This window comes from Microcaecilia unicolor, chromosome 2, assembly GCF_901765095.1.
Source record: "Microcaecilia unicolor chromosome 2, aMicUni1.1, whole genome shotgun sequence".
NCBI lineage: Eukaryota > Metazoa > Chordata > Amphibia > Gymnophiona > Siphonopidae > Microcaecilia > Microcaecilia unicolor.
Genome location: NC_044032.1, coordinates 477,518,761 through 477,533,022, shown reverse-complemented (window position 1 = coordinate 477,533,022; position 14,262 = coordinate 477,518,761). Strand labels below are relative to the sequence as shown.

Sequence of the window (14,262 nt, the reverse complement as noted above, 5' to 3'; positions counted from 1 at the left end):
CAAGGCGGTGGCTTTAGCTAGAAGGTTGCTAGGCTGTATAGAGAGAGGTGTGATCAGCAGAAGAAAGGAAGTGTTGATGCCCCTTTACAAGTCGTTGGTGAGGCCCCACCTGGAGTATTGTGTTCAGTTTTGGAGGCCGTACCTTGCGAAGGATGTTAAAAAAAAATGGAAGTGGTGCAAAGAAAAGCTACGAGAATGGTACGGGATTTGCGTTCCAAGACGTATGAGGAGAGACTTGCTGACCTGAACATGTATAACCTGGAGGAAAGGAGGAACGGGTGATATGATACAGACGTTCAAATATTTGAAAGGTATTAATCCGCAAACAAATCTTTTCCGGAGATGGGAAGGCGGTAGAACGAGAGGACATGAAATGAGGTTGAAGGAGGGCAGCCTCAGGAAAGATGTCAGGAAGTATTTTTTCACAGAGAGGGTGGTAGATGCTTGGAATGCCCTCCCGCGGGTGGTGGTGGAGATGAAAACGGTAACGGAATTCAAACATGCGTGGGATATGCATAAAGGAATCCTGTGCAGAAGGAATGGATCCTCAGAAGCTTAGCCGAAATTTGGTGGCGGAGCAGGTGGGGGGAAAAGGGGTTGGTGGTTGGGAGGTGAGGATAATGGAGGGCAGACTTATACAGTCTGTGCCAGAGCTGGTGATGGGAGGCGGGACTGGTGGTTGGGAGGCGGGAAGTACTGCTGCACAAACTTGTATGGTCTGTGCCCTGAATAAGGCAGGTACAAATCAAGGTAAGGTTTACACATATGTAAGTCTTGTTGGGCAGACTGGATGGACCATGCAGGTCTTTTTCTGCCGTCATCTACTATGTTCTGAGATTACTCTGTTTGTTTAGTCTTACTACTTCATCTAAAACTAGTATTTCCTTAGCGTCCCTCTGGCCCGGCCCAGGGTTGGACTGATGGGTTGTGCACGCCTTCCAGCAGGTGGAGACTGAGAAACTTCTGACTCTACAGAGTCAATAAGAGCCCTGGCCATGTGACCCTAGTCTCAGTATTTTCTCAGTCTCCAGCAGGTAGGAGGTGAGGCCATTAGTTTCTCTCTTTCTCTAGTTAAAAAAAAAAGTCCTTCTGTGCCTGAGGAATCTAGTCTAAAACTAGTATTTGTCTATCAGAAAATCACTGTATGCTGTTTACCCCCTTGCCTTTAGGTGTGAAATTTAACCATCATTAGAAAGCTACTTTTTCGGTTTACTCTTCTTTGGAATGAATTTCTGTTAGAATTTAAGTTGGTTTCTTCTTGGTTTAGAAAGTGTTTGAAGGCTTATTTGTTTGACAAATTTTTGCTTATCTAATTTTGTGGTTTAGTATTTTGATAGTTTTTTCTTTATTCTTGTTTATATTTTATCTTATACTATGATTATTTGGTATTAATTTTTTGACAATGTAAACCATCTTGGACCTACTAGATTTGGTGGTATATAAACCGCTGAATTGGAATAGATGTTTCAGGTTCCCAAATCAAGTCAGTGCAGATGTAGTTAAAAATGCTGTGAGACAGGAACTGTGTGAGAACACGTTAAAAATTAAAAAAAAAAAAAACTTAACCAAATTGTGCACAAATAACAAGAGAAAGTAGCATTGAGGTGTTTTTTCATTTTGGATTTAGTTAAAGGGCAATCATGATACAGATTCTTACTAAAATAGGGTAAAGGAGTCCAGATGCTGGTCTACACTGCAGACATTATACCAGCCTGATGCACAATCCAGAATAAAAGAGCACATTGTCACTGAATGCGAGGACTGTAATGTTTCAGAGCATATATTCCTTAGCATATGCAGCAGATGAATCCAAGAACTGGTGGGTTGTGGCCAGCTCCTCCTTCATCTCAGTACATCTCTATCTCCAGCAGGTGGTGGACGGCGCTTCAGCTCCTGGATTTGTCTGTTAGGGGTACTCCTGGGTCCTGTGGGCCAGTTGAGTTTAGGGATGTCTGGCTGGTGATGCCAACTTTGACGGCATACTCAGTCTTCTGGGTCCCTGCTTCACCCTTTTCCCCCCTTGCCTCCCGGTCTTTAGAGCTCTAACCTTCCTTACCAGTAAAAACAAACAAAAAACCCCCTCAAGAGAGCTCCTTTGCCTTCATTTGGTGTTAAAAAAAACAAAACGAAACAAGATTTCTGACAGGACCGGGCAGTACAGGGTTTCCCTGTCTTAATGCTGTGCTTTCAGTCTGTGTGCCGGTTAGGAAGCAGGCTGCTGCTTCTGTGGGACTGTGCTTGTCCTCTGGAGACACCTGCTGTTCGGTGAGTCCCTGCCTTTCTCTTTCGGTGTGGGGGTACAGTGCTATAATGTGGGCGACACTGGCGTTTGAAGGCTGTTCCCGCTGTGGTAGCAGATTCTCCGCAGCGGGACTCTGTGTGGTGGCATGCTTGAATACTGGGGAGGGAAGTGCTGAAGTTCCCCTTCCCCGAGCAGCCTTTTTCCTTGCTAAAATGGCGGGAACGAGTGCCTTTTTGCTGACACGGCCCTCTCTTTTCTCCTGATATCAGCTCTGATCCTTTCCCGCCCTGCAGCCTTGATGTGGGCAGTGGGGAGGGGCGGCATCTCCTAAAGGACCTTGTGTTCCATTAGAGACTGCTGGTCCAGGGGATTCCCCTTTATTTTCTCCATCCTTTGGTTTTCTTTACCAAAATCACTGTTGACTCAGGAACTGTTTGCATGTAGCTGGGGCAGTGGCACAAATTCTTCTCAAGCTGCCTCCACTATGCAAGGGGATCCAAGGAAAGAACAGAGCTACTTTTAAGCTGTTTCTATATCTTCTTAATCAGAGCAGGATCTCCTGTGCTCTGGAACCCTTAATTTGAAACTTTCTTCTTAAGTGAGCTTGGCCTCAGTAGCCTTTTTCGTGATTGGGGGAGTTTTTATGCCCATCTCTGGCAGATGGGTTCTAGAAGGCTAAGTTTTCCAGAAGAAATCTGATGGTCCTGCGATATGCCTTGCTTTTTTTTTCCTGGATGCACGTCAGCAACTGGGGGCTTTTCTGGGGCAGGGGATTTCTGACCTCCCCCCCCCCCCCAAGCTCATTCTGCTGCTCTGTGTGTCTATATGTTGCAGAGTTTTGTGGCTTGTTCCCTGTCTCAGTCTCTCTGATGGACCCTGCCCCGAAGAGGGAATGTTTTTTCTCCAGCTCAGCAGTAGGGTCCTTTTCTCCCTTGTCTTCCTGTATTCAGAGGGAGTCTTTTCAGGGACAGTCCCTTTCGGCACAAAGGCAGCAAGAATCTCCTGAGCTGGAAAGCCATTCTTGCCTAAGTGGCTGCATTGATAGCAATAGGCATCACTGTCTGTGAGTTTAGATTTTCTTATAGTTCCTGCGTTGCTAAGGCTGTTCCTGGTGTGGGAAACAGTGAACAGCATCAGAGCAGGACTTCTTGTATATTGGGCTGCTGAAAGAGCCTATTTAGTTTTTATTTACAGACTTTCCTGGCCCCTCAGTTTTTCTGTTAGGGCAGTTGCTTGAACAGCTTGGAAGTTTCCCTTCTTCCTTTGTGAAACTCTCTTTTTATACTCTGATAATTTTCTTTCCTGTAGTGCAGCTGATGAATCCAGGATCCCTCCCTAGTTCAGCCGACGTTTTTTTAATTTTCCGCGCAGTATGGCTATTTCTTCCTTCCAGTTCTCTTTTGCAGAGTTCAGACAAATACGGGAACACGGAAAGGATTCCGATTTCTGGATCAAGTTGCAGTATTTCAAAGTTCTTATTTGGTTCTCTGTTTTTAATAGTGAGGATGGTTTCTGGTTGTTGTTGGTTTCATATTTTTGGCCTTGGCAAATGCTTACGAATGACATACTAACTGAGGAAGGAGCTGGCCGTCTGGCATCACTGCCTTTAGTTTGTTTATCTCTATCTCCACCTGCTGGTAGGCGGACTTAACCCACTAGTTCCTGGATTCATCTGCGTTAAAGGAAAGAAAATTATCAGGTAAGACATAATTTTACCATCTTTTAGAAACTGATTTAATAAGACTTGTTACCTATTTTGTGTCTGTGGGCAAAGAAACTTTATAAGTCAGTCCCTTAAGATGTCACTGCATATCACTGGCAAAAGCTAGCAGTCTCCCTTCTGAAGCATGCCGTCATATGTAACAGCACCCAATTGATAAGAAAAGCAAAGAGGCAAATTGCCTGTTTGTTTCAGGTACCACAATGGCCTGGATCCCCAAGAGTCTGTTTTCATTTCTCTCCCTCCACTCCCAAAGCGCATGCACGTTCTCTCTCTCTCCCCCCCCCCCCCCCCCCAATAAGTATTCCAACTGACTGACTACTTACAGGCTTTGAATGCACTTGAGTTTTTTTTTATTTTGAGTTTTTGCCTTTATTTTTGGTTCTTTCTTGCCTTTATCCACGATTTGCATCTAACTTGCCAGTGCTTATGTTGTGTCCAGTTACCTATGTTTTAGATCTTTTTTTCCTTTTTTGAAAGATGTCCTATGGGCTATAATAGCTTCTTTCAACTCAACTTTTTAACAGTGTTGGCTGTTTGGCCTACCATCTTTAACATTTATTTATTAGGATTTATTTACTGCCTTAATAGATCAAACATGAGCAATAGGCAATTACAGCAGTAAAAATATTCAACTAACCATACAAAGTATGGCATGATATACTAGCAATGTCAACACAATATGTAATAGAACATGATAAATAATAATAGTGACGGGTAAGGCAAAGTTGTAACATATAGATGGGTAAGAAAGTAGGAAGAGTTAGAAAGTAAGGCGACTGATTTGGAAGAAAGTTGCACATGAGGTCAGAGAGATGGTTAAATATTATCTCAGCTAGGGTAGGAGTGGATAAACTTGTCCTGCTGCAGTATGTGCAGCCTGAGTCACTCCTTGTGTGAGTGAGGCTAACAAGTTAGTTACTTCTGTTAAAGGCCTGGTTGAAGAGCCAAGCTTTCACCTGCTTCCTGAAGCAGAGACAGTCTTGTGTTAAGTGGAGCCTTTCAGGCAATGCATTCCAGAGTGTGGGGGCTACTCCGGGGAAGGTTCGCTTGCAGGTATCACATGAGTTGTTGAATAGAAATGACACTTTTTGTTCACTATTACTGTTCTTGCTGCATCATCTACAGTTCCTTGTCATCAGCAGCAGATGAATCCATTAACTGATGGGTTGTATCCGCCTACCAGCAGGTGGAGATAGAGAACACTGAAAAACCATAGTGCCTCTAGGACGGCTAGCCCCAACTGCCTCCAGTATTTCTCTATCTCCCAGCAGGTGTGGACGTAGCTTGATCAGCTCCTGGATTTCAGACTGCTTGGGGTGGCTCCTGTGCTTTGCCAGTTGAGCAGGGGTGTTGTGGCTGGTGGTGCCCACTTTAAAGGCATATAGATTTGCCCTTTCCCTGCCTTACCCATTCCCCCCGCCTCCCGGAGTCCCTCTGTTGCTGCCTCCAACTTTCATCACAGCGTAAAAAAAAAAAAAAAAGAGCACACTTTTACTGCATGGCTGTTCTGAGGCTTTTTCCAGTGATTTTGGTTCTGTGCAGCTTGACCGGAACTTGTTGACTCGGTCCTCTGAGGTGAGAGTGGTGCCCAGCTCCTCCAGTGAGGTCCCGCGGACGCCGTTCCGATAGGGGTAAGTTTTGGCGTGAAGCCGCCATTTTATTGCTATATTCCCGTCCTGTCGGACGATGGCTGCTGAAGGAGTTAAGCGCTGCTCCCGTTGTGGTAAACGCAGATCAGCAGCGGGGCTGTGTAAAACGTGCTCCTTAGACACTCACGCTAGTATGAGCATGGCGAGTGATGTTTCTTCCCGCTCGATGGAGCTGGCAGCGGGTGCCATTTTGGAAGTGCCGCATGTCTCGACCCTCGAAGTTGCGGAGGAGTCTAAGTGTAGGGGGGCGCCTCGTTTAGAGGCTGCCAGAGGAGCTACTACACCCATTTCTCCTAATTCGGAGGCGGAGGGTCAGGGTGAGTTTTTCTCCCCTGTGTTTGTGCTTTTAATGCATAAGGCTTTCATGCTGAAAAGAGCTCTGCCGCAGGTGTCTGACACTTAGTTGCCTCCTGGCTTGCCTCTGGGTGTTGATGCTCCGGGGATGACTTCATAGGTTATTTCCTTCCCCGAGCGTTGGAAACACGCTAAACGTAGACGGGTAAATTCCCCGTCTGAAAGTGGCGCATATCCTTTTTCCCCCTCGTGGTTGGGCTGTGGAGAGCCTGAGGGATCTGGCAGGCCCTCAGGGACGGATGATCCACAGGAGGGTGCCTGTTTGCCACTGGATTTGGATGATCCCAATGCGGTCCGGATTTTCCACTGCGACGAGCTGCCAGCTCTCATTACTGACGCCTTGCAGACCCTCTCGATTGATGATCCTGCTGAAGGCGAGGCCTCCTCTGTTAATCTTAGGATGGTGAGTACTAAGAAGCCTACTCGGGCTTTTCCTGTGCATGACTCCATCCAAGAGCTTATTTCAGCCCCGATGGGCCTTTTAAAAGTTGCCATGGCTATGGGTCAGCTTTTTCCCTCTTGGCCCCTTTGGGGATGCCTAAAGTGGATGCATTAGTCACGGCGGTGACAAAAAAGACCACCCTCCCAGTAGAGGGAGGGGTCGCTTTGAAGGACATGCAGGACCGGCGGCTGGAGTCCGTGCTGAAGCGGTCCTTCGAAATTGCGGGCCTTGCCTTGAGGTCACCTATTTGCAGTTCCTATGCAACCCGGGCATGTCTTTTCTGGCTATAGCAGGCGGTGGAACAGCCCGCTGATGGTGCCCTTTCTGAGGTTGTCCCGCGGATGGAGTCGGTCCTATCATTTTTGGCTGACACCCTTTATGATCTGGTCAGAGCTTCGGCTAAACAGATGTCTGTGGTGGTGTCCGCCCGCTGCCTTCTTTGGCTGCGGCATTGGGCAGCTGACATGGCTTCTAAGCAAAGACTGTTGAGGCTACCCTTTCGGGGCCTCCTGTTATTTGGAGAGGAATTGGAGTAGATTGTGAAAGACCTGGGGGAATCTAAACCCCAGCGGTTACCTGAGGATAGGCCGAGGCCTTCTCCCAAAGGTTCTGTGTTTCCCTCCTCTTCCAGACCTCGCTTTCGTGAAGCTTGCAGGGATCGCCCGGGGCGCTCTGCTGGGTTTTCTCAATGTGCCCTTTTTCAGCAGAGGAACTCCTTTTTTGCTCGGACAAACGTTCCGCAGGGGCTGGTTCAAGGCCAGGAGTTCAGGGGCGTCCTCCACAATGATGGGACACCGGTCCACTCCTCCTTCCCTGCAATAGGAGGACATCTTTCCCTCTTTCTCGAGAAGTGGACCAAGATTACCTCAGATCAGTGGGTCCTGGACCTGATCAGAGAAGGTTACCGACTGGAATTCGGTGACTGGTGAGAGACATGTTTGTGGAGTCCCGATGTGGCACTGCTGTAAAACGGGCGGTGGTAGAGGAGACCTTACAAGTCTTGCTGCACCTCGGGGTGGTGATCCTGGTGCCTCCTGCCGAACGCGGCTGCGGCCGCTGTTCTATTAATTTTATCGTGCCTCGAAAAGGCGGGCCTTTCAGACCGATCCTCGACTTACGAAGAGTCAACGAGGCTCTCAGAGTACGACATTTTCACATGGAATCCCTGCGCTCCGTCATTGCGGCAGTACAGCCAGGAGAGTTTTTCATGTCTCTGGACCTAAGAGAAGCTTATTTGCACATTCCTCTCTGGCCTCCACACCAGCGGTTCCTCCGCTTGGCGGTGTTGGGAAAGCATTTCCAGTTTCAGGCCTTGCCTTTCGGGCTAGCCACAGCTCCCCCTACCTTTTCCAAGGTCATGGTGGTCGTAGCTGCCTGTCTCAGGCGAGAGGGTTTCAGAGTTCACCCTTATCTCGACAGCTGGCTCATTGGAGTGGATTTGGCAACCGAGAGTCGTCTTGCCACAGCCAGAGTGGTGGCAGTCCTGCAGGCGCTAGGCTGGGTGGTTAATATACCCAAAAGTCACCTGACCCCCTCTCAATCTCTTGAGTATTTGGGGGTCCGGTTTGACACGGCATCGGGGTTTGTCTTTCTGCCCGACCAAAGGTGGTGCAAGCTTCAGAATCAGGTCCGTCTGCTCCTGCGGATGCCTCGCCCGCGAGCTTGGGACTTTGTCCAGCTGCTGGGGTCGATGATGGCCACCGTGGAGGTGGTGCCTTGGGCGAGAGCGCATATGAGGCCTCTGCAGATTGCCCTGCTTCAACAATGGTCTCCAATGTCCCAGGAATATCAGCGCAGACTAATGTTGCTCCCTGCGGCCCGACTCAGTATGGAGTGGTGGCTCTCCGACAGGGTGCTGCGCCAAGCAATGCCTCTTGCGCTTCTTTCTTGGTGCCTGGTGAATTCAGATGCCAGCCTTCTAGGCTGGGGAGTGCATTGCCAGGGAACCTATGCTTAGGGTCTCTGGATACCCGTGGAAGCGGGGTGGTCCATCAATCACTTGGAACTGAGAGCAATATTCCAGGCTCTTATGGCCTTTCAAAAGACTCTGAACGGGCTTGCTGTCCGGGTTCTGTTAGACAACACAACAGCGGTGGCATATATAAGTCTTCAGGGAGGCACTCAGTGCAGGGCCCTGGCCCCGGAGGCTGCCCAGATTTGCCACTGGGCCGAGCTACACCTGCAGCTTCTGTCAGCAGCTCACATAGCAGGTCAGAGCAACGTGCAAGCCGATTTTCTCAGCAGGCATCAAATCGACCTGGCAGAATGGGAACTAGCAGAAGTTTTTCTTCAGATTTGTGCCAAAGGGGGGACTCCCGGAATGGATCTAATGGTGTCAAGTGCAGACGCCAAGGTACCTCGCTTTTTCAGCAGAAGGAGAGATCCTCACTCGGTAGGGTGGGATGCTCTGGCTCAACCCTGGTCCTCGGAACTCCTGCATGTGTTCCCTCCTTGGCCCCTGATAGGGCGCATCCTACTGCGGATTCAACAGCACCGAGGTCTGCTGATCCTCTTCGCTCTAGATGGGTCAAGGTGTCCGTGGTATGCGGATCTTCGCCGGATGTTGGTGAACGCTCTGGTGCATTTGCTCCTTGTGCCGAACCTGTTGGTTCAGGGTCCGGTGTCGATGGAGGATCCCTGCCGATTTGGTCTTACGGCTATTGAGAGACAAGGGCTACTCTAACAAGGTCATCTCCACTCTCTTGCAGGCCCGCAAGTGGTCCACCTCCGCAGCTTATGCTCGGATCTGGCGCAAATTTGAGGCATGGGGTGTTTCAAAGGCGATCACACCCATGCGGGCTGCAGTCTCGACAGTGCTGGACTTTTTGCAGGAGGGCCTACAAAAAGGCCTGGCTTATTATTCCCTGCGGGTGCAAGTGGCAGCATTATCATGCTATCGAGGGAAGGTCACTGGCTGGTCCCTTGCTTCTCTTCCCGACATTGCCCGATTTTTCTCAGAAGGGTGCTTAGGCTCCGTCCTCCTGTCTGGTTGCCCTGTCCAGGCTGGAACCTGGGGCTGGTGTTGAAGGCTCTTCAGTGTTCGCCCTTTGAGCCGCTTAAGCGAGCTTCAGAGAAGGATGTGACTCTCAAGACAGTCTTTTTGGTGGCCATGACATCGGCTAGAGGCGTGTCTGAGCTGCAGGCACTGTCCTCTCGGGACCCTTTTCTGCAATTCTCGGAGTCCGGAGTAACGGTACTTTCAGTGTCTTCCTTCTTGCCTAAGGTGGTTTCAGCGTTTCGCCTGAACCAGCCCATTTTTCTTCCTTTTCTTGGGAAGAGTTCCCAGACTCCTTTGGGCAGTTACATCTTCTGGATGTCTGCAGGGCGCTGTTGCAGTATCTACAGATGTCAAATGACTTCAGGACTTCTGATCACCTTTTTGTCTTGTTGTCAGTTCCTCAGCATGGAGCCCATTGGCTCAAGGAAGTCATTTTTGCTGCGTATCTGCTTTCAGGTCGGGCGCCGCCTGAAGCATTTACAGCGCATTCCACGAGAGCCATTTTCTCCTCGTGGGCTGGAACGGGTGCACTCTCTCTTCAAGAGATCTGCCTCAGCTATGTCCTACTATACAAGTCCAACTTCAGTATCTCTATTTCCAGCAGATGGTGAAGAGCTTCAGCCTACAGCAACCCTTTTACTGGTTATTGTCTAACGTCGCTTCACTGATGGCTGACCCACCTCCCCGCTCCCCCCGTTTTCTATTTCTGTTGATGGCTCTCTCATTCTCCCTGTCTCCTCAGCTCGAAACCTTGGGGTCATCTTTGACTCTTCTCTCTCCTTCTCTGCTCATATCCAGCAGACCGCCAAGACCTGTCGTTTCTTTCTTTACAACATCCGTAAAATCCGCCCCTTTCTTTCCGAGCACTCTACCAAAACCCTCATCCACACCCTTGTCACCTCTCGCTTAGACTACTGCAATCTGCTTCTTGCTGGCCTCCCACTTAGTCACCTCTCCCCTCTCCAGTCGGTTCAAAACTCTGCTGGCCGTCTCATCTTCCGCCAGGGTCGCTTTACTCATACTACCCCTCTCCTCAAGACCCTTCACTGGCTCCCTATCCGTTTTCGCATCCTGTTCAAACTTCTTCTACTAACCTATAAATGTATTCACTCTGCTGCTCCCCAGTATCTCTCCACACTCGTCCTTCCCTACACCCCTTCCTGTGCACTCCGCTCCATGGATAAATCCTTCTTATCTGTTCCCTTCTCCACTACTGCCAACTCCAGACTTCGCGCCTTCTGTCTCGCTGCACCCTACGCCTGGAATAAACTTCCTGAGCCCCTACGTCTTGCCCCATCCTTGGCCACCTTTAAATCTAGACTGAAAGCCCACCTCTTTAACATTGCTTTTGACTCGTAACCACTTGTAACCACTCGCCTCCACCTACCCTCCTCTCTTCCTTCCCGTTCACATTAATTGATTTGATTTGCTTGCTTTATTTATTTTTTGTCTATTAGATTGTAAGCTCTTTGAGCAGGGACTGTCTTTCTTCTATGTTTGTGCAGCGCTGCGTATGCCTTGTAGCGCTATAGAAATGCTAAATAGTAGTAGTAGTAGTTTGACATTTTGGTGAATCTGGAAAACACTCACTCACTGAATGAGCACCTTTAGTACCACCAGTAATGCATCAAGGTGGTCGCAATTCACAGAATTTAGAAATTCCAAGTTTGTATTTTCCGTATGTCTTCTGTTTAAATATTTTGTATAGTTCATGAAGGTTCATTAGGAGCAGTCTTTTCTGCTTATGATGTTCTCACTATTGATTTTCACAGAGAGAAAGTCTTCCTTTCCAGGGCAGATTCTGGAAATAACGTCATCTTTATAAAATTCAGTCACTTCTACACTTCAGATTACAGTTCTGTTACCTTTTCTGCATTTGGACTCAGCCATGAAACCAGTAGTTTTCTGTAACATTTGAGCTTCGTAACTAAATATTTCAAAACACCAAAGTCTTCAGTAGTTTGCTGTATTGTCCAGTGTGAAGGTACCATTGTCAGTATCTGAATCTTCCTTTTTAGAGGACTTAAAAACTGTATCCTTCATGTTTTTGTTCATTATTTTTATTAAATTATATTATATAACTCGTAGAGCAATAATACAAGAAATTGGAAATACCTCATAACAAAATATTCAAAGTTATCCATAACTGAAATATCTTCACCACTTTCGTCCACTATACATTAGGTAAATTAGATCCAAGAAAGGAAAATGATTACTTAGCATTGTATCTAAGAAGCAATTCTAAATTAATGCTACCCAGGTAGCCTACTCCAAGCTGTCTTACAGTGTACATCTGTGTCTAGACAATAACATTAACCTCTTCTTTAGACAGCAAAAAATCTTCTAACTGCTTGGGATCAAAGAATTGAAATTTAGACTGAAATAATATACAGCATATACAAGGAAATTTAAGTACAAAATAGGCACCTAATGCCAAAGTCCTTGGGTGCAAAACCAAAAAGGCTTTACGCCTTTTCTGTGTTTCTTTAGACAATTCTGGATAAATTCTTACTTTAGACTCCAAGAATAGAGAGTCCAAATGACGAAAGGAGAGTCTCAGTACTGCAGCCCGATCCATCTCCAGGGCAAAGGAAACCAGCACAGTAGTTCTCTGAGTAATTACCTTTAATGAGGATTCCAAGAAAGATGTGAGGGTCATAGCATCTCCTACTTGGGTTTGAGAAGTTCCAGGCAAAGTTTTTACGTTAGTTCGTAAGTACTGCGCCCGAGTTATAGGAGGCAGTGAATCCCCAGCCATTCCTAGTATTTCAACCAAATATTTTTTAACCATCTCTATAGGTGTAATTAAAGGTTATCTATGAAAATTTGTCAGCCTCAAATTAAGCCTCCTAGATTGATTTTCTAAGTATTCCAAACGACGAAAGGTAAAGTTTCTTTCTTTAATTGACTTGTCCCACAGATTCTAATTTTTGAATTTTCTCATCTAAAAGTTTCAATTCAGAGGATTGTTGAGCAGTTAGTTACCTGTGCCTGGATAATGGCTTCTTCAGACAATACCTTAATTTCACTAGTGTTTTTAGTTATCAATACTTGTAAAGAAGATTGAATGTTAAATGTCAGGTCCCAGAGTGACTCCATTGTCACTACGGCTGGTTTTGCTATAGTCCCCGAAGAAAAAACAGGAAGGGGAGCATCAATAGACTATTTCAAAGTACTCACTATCTGTGATGGCAATGTTTGTATTGCTAGTTGTTCTTCCAGCCTGGTGCTCCCAGCCAATTCTCCCAGCACGGGCAGGTTCCCTCCCTGCACACCCAGGTCCCCTACATTCGGAGCCTGAGCTGCCGGACTTGACTCCACGCTGCCCCTTCCTGGCTGAGGGGGAGCCGCACGTTGGACGGGGCTCAAGGAGACCCCATAGACACTGCTGGTCAGCGCTGACGTGCCGGCTCCACGCTGCCCCTTCCTGGCTGAGGGGGAGCCGCACGTTGGACGGGGCTCAAGGAGACCCCATAGACACTGCTGGTCAGCGCTGACGTGCCGGCTCCGACAGCGGGAGAAGAGGCTTGCCTGGGTCCAGGCGCTAACCCGAACTGATCCAAGGTTGTCTGGTGGTGGAATTGGGTCCTGGTGGAGGTTGAGGGATTCTCCCGCACCTTCCCTCTACTTTTCCCCATTGTCTGCGGGGATCCGGAGCCTCTCCCAACAGTGCTTCGCATCAGGTAACTGGGCGCATTTGGTGCGATTAAACACTATGCCGCCATCTGTAATGCTATGGATTTACAGCCTGTCTCACTAACACAGACTACTCAATAACTACCGTGGATTCTTTTGGATTCGTAACAAGTAAATGAAACCTTTATTAGAGGAGCTAAATTCTACAATGATTAAGGTATATACATACAATGATTAGCTATATACACACAATAATGAGAAACAATCATAAACAATCATTACATCACTGGTCTCTACATCTAAGCAATGCAAAGAGATCTTAGACCAGGAAAGAAACAATACATACACTATACATACAACATGACTGGTCTCCGTCATCCAGGCTCTTATCAGCTGGGGGGGCCCAGTTCACAGCGAGAGCTAGGAGCTTCAGACCAGGAACAGACCCTCTGCACGACACGTCTGCCCACAGATGAACCCCCACTCTGCTGTGACAAGCCCTCCCGTTTTATTAGGCTCTGAGCGCATATTCAGAGCTATGGAAAGTGTTAGTGAGACAGGCTGTAAATCCATAGCATTACACCATCTTGGATCTCCTTCATGTTTTTAATTATTTCATCCAGATCATTTTGTGTAGTTTCCTACTGACTCTGGTTGTAGATACTGTGTTTCGACTTTGTGTGTGAGTATATTTTGTCTTCAAATTGAAATAGCGATACCACTATATTTTTATGTGTATATGTGCATTGAGAAAAGGAGACATTCAGTTCCAGTGTGGGTAATCTCCCAGCGTTTTTATGCTTTCTCCTTTTTTTTTTTTTTTTTAACTTCTTAGCTTGGTGGCTTTCTACAAAGAAGGCAGTGACTTTAATTCAACATTGGGTACTCTCACCAATATATATGAAATAGTTTAAAAATACACATGTGAGCAGGTATCTCTCTAAATTTTTCTTTGTATTTATTAAATTGTTTAGCCAGGTAAGGGGGAAAGGGAATGGGGTTTGATATACTGCTTGTCTGTGATTACAAGGAGCTGCATTGGGAATCAAACTAGAGAGTGACACGGGGACAAAGTTTGTCTCCGTCCCCGCCCCCGTGGGCTCTGTCCTCATCTGCAGAATCCTCGAACACTTATGATTTTTTTTTATTTAAATCTTTTTATTAAAATATAAAAAGGAACAATATGCTGTGCAACTGTTGTGTATAAATTACAAATAG

At 47.1% G+C, this 14,262-nt stretch overlaps 1 protein-coding gene across 1 annotated transcript in view; it reads left to right on the top strand.

Annotated features, from left to right (window-relative positions):
• Positions 1–14,262, top strand: part of KDM3A (lysine demethylase 3A) — a 334,933-nt gene that overhangs the window by 8,834 nt on the left and 311,837 nt on the right.